The 13,998-nt window shown below is 46.6% G+C and overlaps 1 protein-coding gene across 1 annotated transcript in view; it reads right to left on the reverse strand.

The window, feature by feature from the left end:
- Positions 1-13,646, reverse strand: part of SMOX (spermine oxidase) — a 56,132-nt gene extending 42,486 nt beyond the window's left edge. Inside the window, exon 1 of the mRNA XM_037387575.1 lies at positions 13,484-13,646. The gene's annotated coding sequence lies outside the window, so the exon portion shown is untranslated. The remainder of the gene's footprint in view (positions 1-13,483) is intronic.
- Positions 13,647-13,998: the final 352 nt, after the last annotated feature.

The following is a 13,998-nucleotide window of genomic DNA, read 5'->3' on the forward strand; positions in this document are numbered from 1 at the left end:
GCTGGGAAAATATAAACACCCATCTTCTACAAGTCTGACTTTGTTTTTGTCATGCCTTTGGAAAAGAATCAATCCACTCCAGAAGTTTGAAAATGGGTAAAAGCAGTAACTACCTCTTCTTAGGAGAGAAAGGGAAGAGTATTTCAATAACCAAATAGCTTCTCTTTCCCACATATAGAGCTGGTCACACAAACCCCCGTGCAAGCTTTCTGAACCTGTCCACAGTGTGTCTTCACATACTGGAAACAAGCTTTATAACCAGGAACCTGCTGCAAAATTGAGGTGTCCCACACACGCACAGGATACCTCTGTTGTATCTCATTGGATTTAAAAACCAGGATGAAGTTATCCTGCATGTTTTATTAAAAGAGACCTCCAAAAGGGATTTAACCACTAGAAAAATGGTGCATTTAGAAGTGAAAATGCCTGGCTGACATGGGCAAAGTCTGAAAGTGTTGCAGCTCTCTGCTCTGGGACTCAAATTTTAATGTAAATGCTAAAAACATACAGAGCCTCTGCCTCAGAAAGTTCCTGGAAATGAAGTGATGGGGACACAGGACCATATTTACACCACTGCTCCACTGTGCATCTTCTTGTGTCCATTTGTCACCAAGCACATCTTCCTCTCCCTGCTCCAAAGCAGATTAAGCTTAATATACTTATGTAGTTGTGAAGTGTACTGCCTATTATCCAATTAGACAGCTAACGAGATCTGAGTAACAGCACATAGGCACAGATAACTGTTGGCTGATATCTGGTACAGATTAGACACGTTCTTTATTTTTTCCAGCCCTTGCAGAAAAAGGGTTGGGATTTGTTCAAAGGCTGCTCTGAGGACTGGATTCAGGTAATTGTTTAATTTAGTTCGGGACCCATAAACACATCATATTTGTTTCCTCTTGATCTCCTGGAGCTGTCATATCGCAACTGTTCAGTTACAAAATTCCTGATAAATCTGGCGCAGCTTGCACATTTAAACTTTCAGTGTGGACAGATCACATCACCTTTAAGGTCCCTTCTAGCTTCAAAAGTCTATGGAACAATAAAGGATCTATGCACCAGCAGGAAAAAAAGTATGCCTGTACAGAAGTGATAAGGATATTGAGAAATGCAATCTTTATTAGCTCTGACACTGTTCCACATGACATTCCCATAAGTTCCAGCTAAGAAAACACGAACTAGATGTAATCACCATAAAATGGCTGCTTGACAATATAGTTCTCAAAGCATAATTATCAAGGGTTTGCTATCTAATTGGGAGGGCACTGGAAAGCGGGTCCAGCCAGGCAGAAGAGCTGTACAATATTTTCATTACCCATTTGGATGACAGACTGGAATGTACAGCCATAAACCCACAAATGATTCAGCTGCGAGGATTTGCCAGCACTGTGGTGTACAGGTTTAGATTTCCTAATGATCTTGACATACTGGTCCAACATCAACAAGAGGAAATACTTAAGGAAGAGTAGTCACAGGTAAAAACACAAAAACGGGGAGCATCTTCCTATACAGCAAGACTCCAGAAAAGGCTCTGGCATTCTACAGGGTCAAGGTATAACTGCAAGGTTCAACGATGTCCCACAGCTGCGTAACGGCAAACCTCAATCTGCAGTGACAACACATGGCAAACACTTAGCTATAGCTTGCAAAGTTTTGCCCTTAGCTTCAAGGAGCTGTACAGTTAATACGCTTTTTATGAAAGCGGACTCAAGAGAATCTTATGGAAAATAACAAAATTAAAATACACCAGGTATGAGATTAATCTGGACCCACTTAAGCCAGACATGTTCCTAAGAACAGACCAGCCCAGGCAAGCAGGCAGGCCACAGCGTGAAGGAAGCCTCCTTCTCACATCAAGCCGGAAAAATCTGGAGTTCAGCTTCTCTGAGTAAAACACCCTGGCTTTATTCTCCGTTTAAAAACAAGCTAATGACCATCAATGTAGATGAAATAGGCTTAAAATAGAAAAACAGACCAGAAACTACTTTTTTAGAACCCCGTGTGCTTTCACTTCACACCCCTCTTCTTCCAGCACACTTGCCCATATAAAAGCTCCACGTAGGTCAGTGTGAACACAACTTCTTCACTGTTCTGAAGCAACTCCCTTATTAGCAGATCTTTTAAAGAGTGACCATCCTAGAGACACTTAACCTGTCCCCACAAATGAGGAGATACAGATTGGATGGCTGGAACACAAGGTGGTTAAAATGTGGTTGGATCACTGAGCTCAAAAAGTAGCAGCCAACAGACTGAAGTCTTTAACTGGCAGCCTTTTATGAATGGCATTCATCAATGAACAGCCAGTACTGACCCTGACACATCTTAATTAATTCTCTGGATGATGGGATGGAGAGCTTTCTCACAGACAACACCATGCTCGGGTGAGCAGTCGATACACTGGAGGGCAGGACCGCCCAGGAGCCTGGAAGAATGGGCTGAAGGAACCATCATGAAGTTGAGAAATAGAAATGAAGAGTCCTGCACCTGAGAGAAAAAATACCCATTGTCAGCACAAACTGGGGACTGACTGGCTTGAGAGAAGCTCTTCAGAAAAGCACCTGCTGGTCCTGGTGGGCAATAAGGTAAACGGGAATCAGTAGTCTGCCCCTGCAGCGACAAAAGCCAGCCACATACTGGGATGTATTGGGAAGGACAATAGCCAAGAGCTAGGGGAAATGGCTCTTCTTTTCTTGGCATCAAGGAGGCTGCAACTGCAGCACTGTCTAATTTAGCTGTGCTTCCCAGAAAAGGCATTGACAAAATCAACATCAGTGGAGCACCACTAAGGTGGTCTGGTCACTGAGATACATGATGTAAGAGAACAGAATGAGGGAACAGAGTTTGTTTAACTTGGCGAAGAAATAGCAGTTAGGGGGGTATCTAATGTCTGTCCTCAACTACCTAACTAGGGAGTTACAGGCAAGATGGAGCCAGACTCTTCTCAATGAGTATGAACAAAAGGACAAGAAACAATAGGCAAGTAACAATTCTCCTTGCAGCAAGGGAAATTCTCATCAGACAAGAGGGAAATATTCCTCACCATGAGAGCACTAGGTATGGCATCAACCTGCTACACTTAACTAGAAAAGTTCCAAAACTTGATCAGGGAATCTGACAAGAACCCTACCTTTGAGTCTTGGCCTGCTTGGAGCAGGAGGTCACATGAGAGAGGTCTAGATGTCCTATGCAACGTAAGTTGCTCTTCAGTTCTAAGAAATCATTATGAAGGAACACTGAACAAGGGACTTTGCCCAGTGGCCTACAGTACTCTACACTTTTTCGGTGATAAGACAGAGAACAGCAGAGCTTTCACTGCTGTTTGAAACAGAACAAGGGAAACTGGAGACTCACATTATACAAGTTATCATACAAAAGCTCTGCAAGAAAACTGTGCGGAATTCAAAGAAGATACATACTGAGAGTTCAAACAAACAAAAATCAAGACTACTCCTCCCTACCTGCTCTTCCCACTGCAATAAACACGAGTCAACGCCAAAAGGTGTTTCAGACCTGTCCAGACCAGTCTTCGTTTTGGTGTTAACTTCTCCAGTTGTCTCAGGACAAAGGCTGTCTGTATGCAGGCATACCTTTCATACATACTCCCTACTGTCTCCCACTGAAAGGTGTAAGAGGTGTTAACAGATCTAGAGAAAATGCCTGCAACAACATACACAGACAAGTTTTTCATTTTTTTCCCCAAAAGTTAAGTGACGCACTCCGCAAGTGCAGCACTTAGATACAATTCAAATGAAACTGCCACCTTCTTCTGAGTATCCTGTAAAACGAACCCCCTAAAACCTGACAAAACAGATACAACTATGGTGTACAAGAAGGTCAATGAATGCAAACCATAGTGTTTTGTGTAATGTGGACATCTGTCCACTTGGAAGCAGCAAGACCCAAATTCACTTCATCCAGACAGACAAGCAGCTCTCAAATCTCTCTATCTGTCACATGACAGACATTTGGAATAATTTTCCTAAAATTATAACAATCAAACAACAATCAGCTTCAAGCAAACTGCTAATTGTTTTAAAGCTGGCTGGCACGTTACCCAGTTACTTCATTAAGAAATGTTTCTAGTGCTTATCTGCTGCATTTTCTCTCAAGTTTTGTGTTTCAGTGCTACATTTCCTCTCAGAATAATCTCCACAGCCACATTTTACCAGCTTTAGAAAAAAAAAAAAGGTGAATAACTGTATCCTTCACAGAAATGAAGAGGTAGTATGTACAAAATCAGAAGCAAGAGCATAACCACTGCAGAGAGGGAGACTAGAAGGTCACCTGTGAACTGCAGCTGGGAGGTCAGATCAGGAAAGAACAACTGGCCCAGCTGCAATCCAGCTAATCATGGGGAAAACCTTGGTGAGAGCTGCTGGCAAGGACTTTCACCTTACACCAGAGAAGCACTATTCTGGAAGAGTCAGTGAAGATCTGTAACACATCCCTGTGGAAAAGATGGCACTTGAGAGCAAGAAGAGCATATGACCTGTTTTTATAGTGGGTAAAGAGACAAAGCCATAATGAAACCTTACATGACAAAACACTATCTGCGCTGCTGTCAGAAAAAAAAAAAAAAAAAAAAAAAAAGAAATGCATTTCATACCCCAAAGTGTACCTATGAGAATCATAAAATTGTGTCTGTCAGCTCAGTACAGGCAGGTACCAGAAGGAGCACTGCAGGCAAGTTTTGGGCCCTGTGGCTCAGAGAGGACGTGGCCCAGATATTCCCAAACTCTGCCACAGGGGGCTGAACAGCTCTCTGTACAGTAACAAAAGGGCAACAGGTCAGCAATTTTCAAGTGTAGCCCAAGAAATTAAAGTCAGAAACTAGGAAAATCTTGGTAATGGCAAGAACAATGAAGGACTTTAAAGGATCACCCAGGGAGGATGGGGAAAGACCATCACTGGAGGCTTTTAACAACTGTGTTGGGCAAACATCTGCTGGGAATGTTTAGATAGATCTGACCCAGTCTTGGGGTGGGAGGTCAGATTAGACAACTTAGCAAGGTCCCTTCCAGCTCTGCTGCTTTCTGCTTGTAACAGCAATATGACAACAGAACATAGCAGCAGCCCCAGAGCACACGAGCTTCCCTAATATTTTCATGATATGTTGGAGACATGCCGCGAGATCCTGTGCGCAGCAGTTGCCCACTCCCACGTGGTAACTTCTGCCTCCACTCCTGGAGAAGCGATACAGAGGTAACACAAACAATTGGTCTTACAGAACAGGCACGTGAACAGGATCTCCCCACCACAGCCTTCCCGGTGAGACAGTCCCTCTCACATCCCACAGCACGGGGACACTTGTTAACAGGAGCTCACGTGCACTTTTTCTCCCACTTTGCCTCCTTCACATCTCACCCTGCAGCCAGAGGAGCTCTGTCTTTTTTCTCTTTAGGCCTTTCTTCTGTTCCTCCTTGTTATATTTTCATGCATAAGATCATCAGGACTGGATCCTTTTCATGTTTGGGGAAGCCCTGAGAAAAATGTCTATGCTTCTAACAATAAAAAAGCTTGCAGATTGTCTGCTTAGCATTAGACTCCAAACTCCCCTCCAGCACTGCCTGTCCCTCTGCTCAGCTGGGATCTTGGCACAAGAAATCCCACCTGCATAAACTCCTCGTGCAGAAATGCCTGGTTAGTATTGACCTTTTGGTCACCCCCAAGATCTGCAGCCTTCAGTGCTTCCTACTGGCTTGCCCACCACCAGCTACTGAGAGCAAAGCTGACTTCATGTAGCACTCTCACCAAAACTTTGGATCCCCTCCTAACACGCAGGGAGCCCACCACAAAGTCCTGGACCCCACCCCAAGGGAATCAGCAGACAAAAAGGGTAATGACCCAGTGTTTAACTCTAAAGCCCGTGGTTGCATTCAGCCCTTTGTCAAGTTCTCTTCAAAGTCCAAATAGAGGCACCAGATGCTATTGTATAACCGGAGTAATGGTGTGAGCTCCCCATGATTATAAAGGGGACATTTAATTTAGCCTACTATGTTACTGGAAGCACTGTGTTTCCGCAAGCATTCATTAACAGCACATAGTGTTCTGTGAGATTAGACCATCCAAGCAGCAGAGTGTAAACTGCAAGCCCCAAAGTACTAACCTTTCTCTCAGGGTTAAAGCTGGACCTATCAACTTCAGCAGCAAAGAGCTTTTAGGAGCTTTTGCTTCCCTGTGTGCCCCCCACAACTCCTCCCAGCTCACCCTTGTAAACGCAAAGCCAACGTCCAAGCTCTCAGTCCTATCTGACCCTGAAACCACACAGTGAACAAGTATGACAGAAGTGGTCCGAGGCAGAAATGCCCACGCTTGTGTGCGCATCTGTGAGTACACCCCAGCACATCTGAGGGCAGTTTTACAATCCCAGGAAACTGAGATCCCAGTCTGCACTGTCCTTAAAAAGGACACTCCTGACTATATGTGTAGTGCTGACACCAGCAGTCATGGGACAGGCCACAGATTGGATCCAACTGAAAAATAACCCTATAAAAATAAGTAATAATCTGCTGCCAGGTGTGTGGGCTCCCTGATCAAGATCTCTCGCCCACAGTCACTCCAGAACATGCACAAGAGCAGGATCAACCTTTCACTAGAAGTGGCACCTTAAATTTCTATAAGTCACCACTGAGACTATGCCCTGATGGGGGTGGAGAACAGTTATGCAAGAGAGGAAGCAAGCAGTCAGAGATAGGACAGCACAGCAAAAACATCTTAATGCAGTTTCACTGCTGAAACCAGCATGTTGCAAAACGACGCTCCTTCCAGCTACCCGGACTTTCTGAAAGGGTCTATGATTTTTAGGAGTTTAACCAAAGGATTGCCAGACACACTAATGATGCACATCCTCCTGGCAGAGTCCTCTGGGATCACAACTATGACTGATTCCAAAAAAGAAAATCCTGTTAGAAGAAAATTGGAGATCAAAGCAGGAGGTTACACCTACATCCTGGAACATGCATGCCCATGGGACAGAAGAATTTTTAATCCCGTTTCAGAATAATGTCTGACCATCCAACAGAAACATTTGGTTAGCGCACTTGAACATTACACCTGTCCAGTCTCTTTGGGAGAAAAAACATTCCCCACTGCCCTGCAAAATGAATTAAACTAAACAGAACTCTTAAAAAGGAAAAGAAAGTGCTTCTTTCCTATGCAATTATCAGCTTAGAGATAGGCCAGGACTACCTTCTTAGCTTAGCATAAAGTGTTTTCTGGATACATTAGCTACAAGTTAGCTTGAATAGGTACTTCAACAGAAATGATCCAAGTGCTTCCTTCCCCACTCCCTCCCCCCGCAAAGTGTGCAAACATCATCATATCCTGTCCAATAATTCAGTCATTCCAAGCATGCCAGCAACCTACGCTGTTAAATGCCACTCTGCTAAATCTAGAGGACACATTTAAGAAAAATCTGGCATTATGCAGAATGATGAACAATGAAGAAATTAGTAACTAGCTATCCATTCTTCAGAAATTATCTACCTCCATTTAGTTCTTTACTTTGTCAGCCAGGGAAACAAGTATTTTCTTACTGCTTAAAAGGTAGTTCCTGCCTTTGAACTCAGTAGGTAAAAAAAAAATAATAATAATGACATTTTCAAGCCATTATAAAGACTTTGCAGCCCTTTAAAGACCTATGGGATAAATCAAAAGCAAGTGACCAAACCTGAAAATTCCCCACAAGCTGAAATCCTCTTTATTTACATCAGCTCAGCTCTCTGGGCTCCCCACAGGTAAGAATCTACCTTGCTAACTGTGACCTCCATTCTGTCACTGATCTGCTCCCTCCAGCTTTCTCCCCCTGTCCTCCTACTCTCAGAAGCGAGATAAACATGGTCTCAGAGGATGACATGGAAAACGACTATGAAGAAGGGATAGGAGACAACCAAAGTCCTGTGTAAATCACTACTCCGGAGCTGCAAAACATGTTTCTCTCAGCCTCAGCAAGCTCCCAGCCACCATCATTTTGAGTTCTCTGAGAGCACTAACAATAGCCATCTTGTTTCACCAAGACTTAAAGGATGGCCTGGTAGCAAAGAACTGCCCTGAAATAGCTCAGGGATCAAACTCCAGTGTGAACAGCAGGGAGGAGCTTTTTGACCCCTCCTGCATTACGTTCCGGCTGATTAGCTTATCTCACTACCTTCAGAGCAACTCAGGCCTTCCCCCATGCCAAAACACTGCCTGCTGCGTCCATCCTTACAATCTCATGCCCCTGGCCCCAAGATGTCACAAAACAAAGACTCCAGCGGTCACAAAAAAACCCAACAAACCCGACCAAAGCTGCACTTAAAACCAAGGACATGATAAAAATTCACAAAGCAACAGCACTTTTTAAAAATCTCATGCATTTACAGATCTGAAACGTCTTTTTAAAGATCATTTAAAAATTTAAAGGCCAGGTTGGATGGAGCTTTGAACAACCTGGTCTAGTGGAAGGTGTCCCTGCCCATGGCAGAGGAGTTGGAACTAGGTGATCTTTAAGGTCCCTTGCAATCCAAACCGTTCTATGATCTCCAGAGGAAAAGGTCACCAACATACACAGCGCCTCACCCAAAGCAAAGGTCTGTGTCACGCTGCTTTCAGGTTCAGCCTGCAAACAGGTTGTATAAAACCCCCTCATGTTGTGTTATCCACAGCCAGGTGGACAGCATAGGGCTGCCAGTTGAATCCCCACCACCTGCACAATGGTGTTCCAGCCTGCCATCCAACCACTACCCCAGGGTCCCCCAAGGGTGCTGGCTCTTATACTCAATGCCTTTTCTACCTACACAATGAATAAAGAACACGCTGCATATTTTGGTGATGTGATGGACGCACTCCGGTCACGTCAGACAGTTGGAGGCAGCCTCATGATCACAGGCCCTGGTTCTCATGGGGGACTTCAAGCACCCTGGTATTTGCTGGAGAAAAAAGGCTGAGAGAGCTGGGCCTGTTTAGCCTGGAGAAGAGAAGACTGAGAGGGGATCTTATCAATGTCTACAAGGGCAAGTGTCAGGAGGATGGGGCCAGGCTCTTTTCAGTGGTACCCAGCAACAGGACAAGGGGCAACAGGCACAAACTGCAACATGGGCCGTTCCATCTCAATAAGAGGAAGAACTTCTTTAACTTGAGGGTGACAGAGCACTGGAAGAGGCTGCCCAGTGAGGTTGTGGAGTCTCCTTCTCTGAAGACATTCAAAACCCACCTGGATACAATTCTGTGCAACCTGCTCAAGAAGAACCTGCTTTAGCAGGGGGTTGGACTAGATGATTGCCAGAAGTACCTTCCAACCCCGACCACTCTGTGAAGGTAAAGGACAGTGCCAAGAAGTCCATAAAGAGCACACACCCCGCACAGTCAAAGAGCAATACCACTGCAACACCAACTGATGATATCCTACTTCAGAAAAGACAGTTGCATGTGTGAAGCTTAACCTCAAGAGGCTTTATTACAGGTTGCAGTGGACCTTCAGAAGGTACTGGGAGGAGCTGAACCACATAGGCTCCCAAATATGGTCCAAAACACGTTCTCAACTGTACACAGACACAAACACAGGACCTCAAACTCAGGTCCTTACAAAGCCACCCTCCCAAGCAGAGCCACACATGATGTGAAACGGCTGCACCACATCAACATGTTCTTTAGGTGCCACAGTGTACACGATGCTAATTGGAGTCACCATGAAATTTTATATTCCAAGTAGTTCATATTCCCACCGACAGTATTTCTGGAATAAACCCACTTTTTACAAGGGTATGTAGTGCATGCCCTGCATACACCTGCTTTTTACAAGGCTATGTAGCGATAGGACAAGGGAGGATGGCTTTAAACTGAAAAAGGGAAGTTTTACATTAGATATTAGGAAGAAATTATTTACTGTGAGGGGGCGATGAGGTACTGGCACAGGTTGCCCAGAGCAGCTGTGGATGCCCCATCCCTTGCAGTGTTCAAGGCCAGGCTGGACAGGGCTTGGAGCAACCTGTTTTAGTAGAAGGTGTCGCTACCCTTGGCGGGGGGCGGGGGGGGGGGGGGGAGATCTAAATGATTGTTAAGGTCCCTTCCAACCCAAACCATTCTGTGATTCTATAATCTTCTCTTAAAATAAAAAGAAACCACTGAAACATGAGATCAAAAATAATAATAATAAAAAAAGCGCCAAAGATTTGTAACCAATTTCCATGGTGACTACTATAAATTCAAGTTACATTACTGTGTATACACCCACGTGCCCTCTACATGGGGCATGGAATACCTGGACACATCAAAGCCAACACATCAACAAGAGCTGATTAAAAAGGGACACATCATCAAGGTCACTGAAAATTTTCATATTCCCTCAACTGGAACACAACAAAGATGACATCACAGTCTGGAAACACCATGATGTTCTGTGATGCCATTTGTTAAACTAGCCACTTCTTAGGAGTCTAAGAGGTCCATCTTAGGAGACACTATCCCTCTCCAACACTACTACTGTGCTACAGATTAATTTTTGCACCCAAGCAGAGCAGGACAGGTCCTTAAGCCAGAGGTTTAGACACCCTCTTGAGGAGGAAGAATTCAAATCCATTCTTCACCCACTTCATTTCCAAGAGGTAATCTTTTCACCTCTTTATTATTTACTGCTCTGACACAGTGTTTTAGCTCATCAACAGAGCTAAAAAATCCAGTTATTTGATTTCCATAGACTTGACTTCATTAACTTCTGGAGAGGACTAATGTTTGTGGCCACTGGAAAAGGATATTTCTACATTTTTCCATTTTCTGGTCTGTTAATTATGGTTACTGAGAGAATGAGACAGCAGTTATATTTGTGAAATACAACAGGCTGTATTTTGATATTTGTCAAAGGCAAAGAGAAAATTATTTCTATTTCTTTTTTTTATATAACCCAATCACACAAAGTAAGTAAACCCACATACTTCAGAAGTCAGCATTGCCATTCTCCTTAGATCCTCATTTGGGGCAGCAGAAAATTAGTTGGAGAATCTTAGGTTTCATTAGAAGGGATTGCTTTTCTGTGGGGTAACAGTCTCTGAAAACACAAAGCAATATAACTGGGGTTGAGAGGACAGGCAGCTACACTTTTGTAGCAGGCAGCAGAAACACAATACACGCAGCAATACCCCTCCAAGCATCTGAGGCAGAGATGGGCAGGAGTCTACTACCATTTTTTGCAGATGGATGACTGCAAAAAAACCAAATTGTACTACCCGGCTAAGGTGGAGACCATAAAAGAGCATCAACACACCTCTTAGACCAGAGGATCCTGTACAGAGCCCATAATCCACTGTCTCCTGTTTGTGAATAACGTCAGCAATTTGACAGAGCTTTCCAAATTCTACCTCAGCCTCTCCACCCCCACCAAGTCAAGAGATATTTTGCCACCCTAGGAAGAGACCATGTTTCAGAGATACCACAGCTGTGGCAGCACTCAGGCATGTTTTGGTGAGAGAGACACAACAGAGAGAAAGCCCTCCCAAGTGAAAATCAGAGAGGGAAATCCATACGTGTTTTCAGCAACAGCAGAGACAAGGACAGGAGCTCACAGGACACGTGTGATCCGTTCGTGGTGCTCCAGCCACACACTGCCATTTCAGCCAAGCATGGCACAACTCAAGAGCAGTTGCTCCAACAAGCCAAAGGATTGAGCTGGACAAATAACCACAGTGCCCCATATCAGCCAGCATTTTCAGGACTTAAAAGACACAGACCTCTGCACCTATTTCCACGTATAGTTTGGCCAAAACACCAGCTAGATGCTCCTCTAAACCCCGATGCCAGGTAAACATTTGAGTAGCTATACAATGATTTGGATCCAGGCACTGAGTCAGACCCAAGACGATCAGTTTTTTGCCAGCTCAGTAGTCACCCAAATTGTTTCCCGGTCTGGCTACCCACTCTACAACAGGGGTACAAGGGAAAGACAGTACTAGAGACAAAGCCAGCTGAAATTACGGACCTTGCTACTCACTGGAAAACACTGTCTATCTGCTCCACAGCAGTGCCATGAAAGATTAGCAAGTGCTGGGCTAACAACCTAGAAAGGGAAAAGGCCCTAGGAGAGCAAAGTGTTATCATTAAGTCAATAAAACAACATTTGTAAGACTGCAAACATACAGCGTTCTTGCTCAATGTGCAGAAATGCTCCTAGGCTTATTTCTTGTCCTCCACTAAACCTGTCTGGTAACTCTGGGAACGGGACTATGTCGTATAGGCTAAGGGAAAAGTGGATCAACAGGGTGAGCTAAGGACAGAGCTCTGGACACAACTATTTCTGCAGGATCACAGAGTAGACACGCATTAGCTGATACATATGGTTTCACTTTTATGTAAAGCTTGTGTTTACTTCTAAAATATCAGGGCAATTACAGCTGGCCCCAGCACTGGATTTGAGATGGTGTGCCTATATGCCACGCAAAGTGATTTTTAGAGGTGATCAGAGAACAAGGGTCCGGTGGAACAGCTGTATTTCTGGGGCCGAGAATGTAAACTGCTAAAAAGCTTTGTTTTGAGATCAGGTTCGGTAACTGGCAGTTGGCTTTGTGCATTTCACTACTGCGCGCCTGGGACTAATCCCTCATCCACCACAGTGATTTACAAGACTGAGCAATTCTGCAGAAGTCAATGATCTGACTGAAAACACGAGATCGGTATGAAATGCCAACCCCCAGTATTGTAACAGCTTTGTATAAACAAGAAACACCAAAAGGCAAATGAACTGCAGGTCTTCACAGCTGGTAATTTACATCGCGCCTCACACATCAGATTACGGTGACTTTCCTACTTAACCTTTATTCTTCATGTCATTGCCTGGAACACCGAGGCAGGGGAAGCGGAGGCGCACACGGACACACATTGTGCGCAGGCGATACGCTGACATAAACACACAAGAGAATAATAAAAAAAAAAAAACCCAACAAAAAAACCCAACCAAAACACCCCAAAAGCCCAGCACAGCTGCACACGGCAGCGGGCACCCTGCCCTCGGCTGAGCCCCGCGCACTGGGGCGAGGCAGTGGTGCTTTCCCTCACCCCCCGAAACCCCAGGTAGGGATTAAACCATCACCCGCAGCTTCCCGCTCTCCACCTGGCCTCGGCGTGGCACCAGCCGGCATTTCTTGGGGCTGCGGAACGAGTGTTTGCGCCTTTGCGAGGGAATGCGAGGTGAGGTGTGTGGGATGGGGTGCCGGGGCAGGCCCCTCAGGCAAACGCCCCCTGCCCTCCCGCAGGGCGGCCACCCTCTCCCGCCGCAGGCTGGGGACCCCCGTTGGCCGTGTCATGAGGGGAGGCACCGCCGAGGTGGGCTCCGGCCTGCCCGCCCGCCCCTCCACGCCCGCAGCAGGTGGCCGGCGGCCAGGCCGGGGCGCCGCAGGTGCCTGCCGAGGGGGCCGGGGGGCTGCGGGGCGCCCGTCGCCCCGCTGTTCCCTCTAAGGGGAACAGGGGGGGCACCCCGGCAGGCGGGGAGGGGACCGCCGCCTCCCCACCCGCCCCGTACCTCTCTCTGCGGTGGGCGGAGGGGACGGGGTCTCGCCGCCCGCCCGGCTCGCCTCAGCGCCTCGCTCCCCTCCCGCGGCTGAGCGGCTCCCGGCGCGGCTCCGGCGGCGGCTGCTGGCACTGCGAGGCGAGAACCAGCGCCGGCCTGTTTTCCAGCCGCCTCCCCTTCGGCCCGCCCCGGCTCCGCCTCAAGTATCCCCCGCCTCCTCCTCCGGGTCCTCTGCCTCCTCCTCCTCCCCGCCCGCTTCCCGCGGCGAGCCGCGGCCTGCGAGCGCCCGGCCGCCTCCCCCTGCGGCAGGCGGCGGAGGGAAGCCCTCAGGCCGGCCCCAGCGGGACTGCGTAGGCCCCGGGGCTGGAAAATCCCCCTCGCCTTGGGGACAGGCCTGTCAGGGGGCGGCGTGGAGGGTGGCAGCGCTAGAGCCCCTCAGACACACCACCCCGGCTGAGCTGGGATATTTACTCTTAAATACCGCTGGGCACAGAGCCTCCGCCGTGCAGGCGTCCCCCTAATTATAT

Source organism: Falco rusticolus, chromosome 1 (assembly GCF_015220075.1).
Source record: "Falco rusticolus isolate bFalRus1 chromosome 1, bFalRus1.pri, whole genome shotgun sequence".
In the NCBI taxonomy this organism is placed as follows: Eukaryota; Metazoa; Chordata; class Aves; order Falconiformes; family Falconidae; genus Falco; species Falco rusticolus.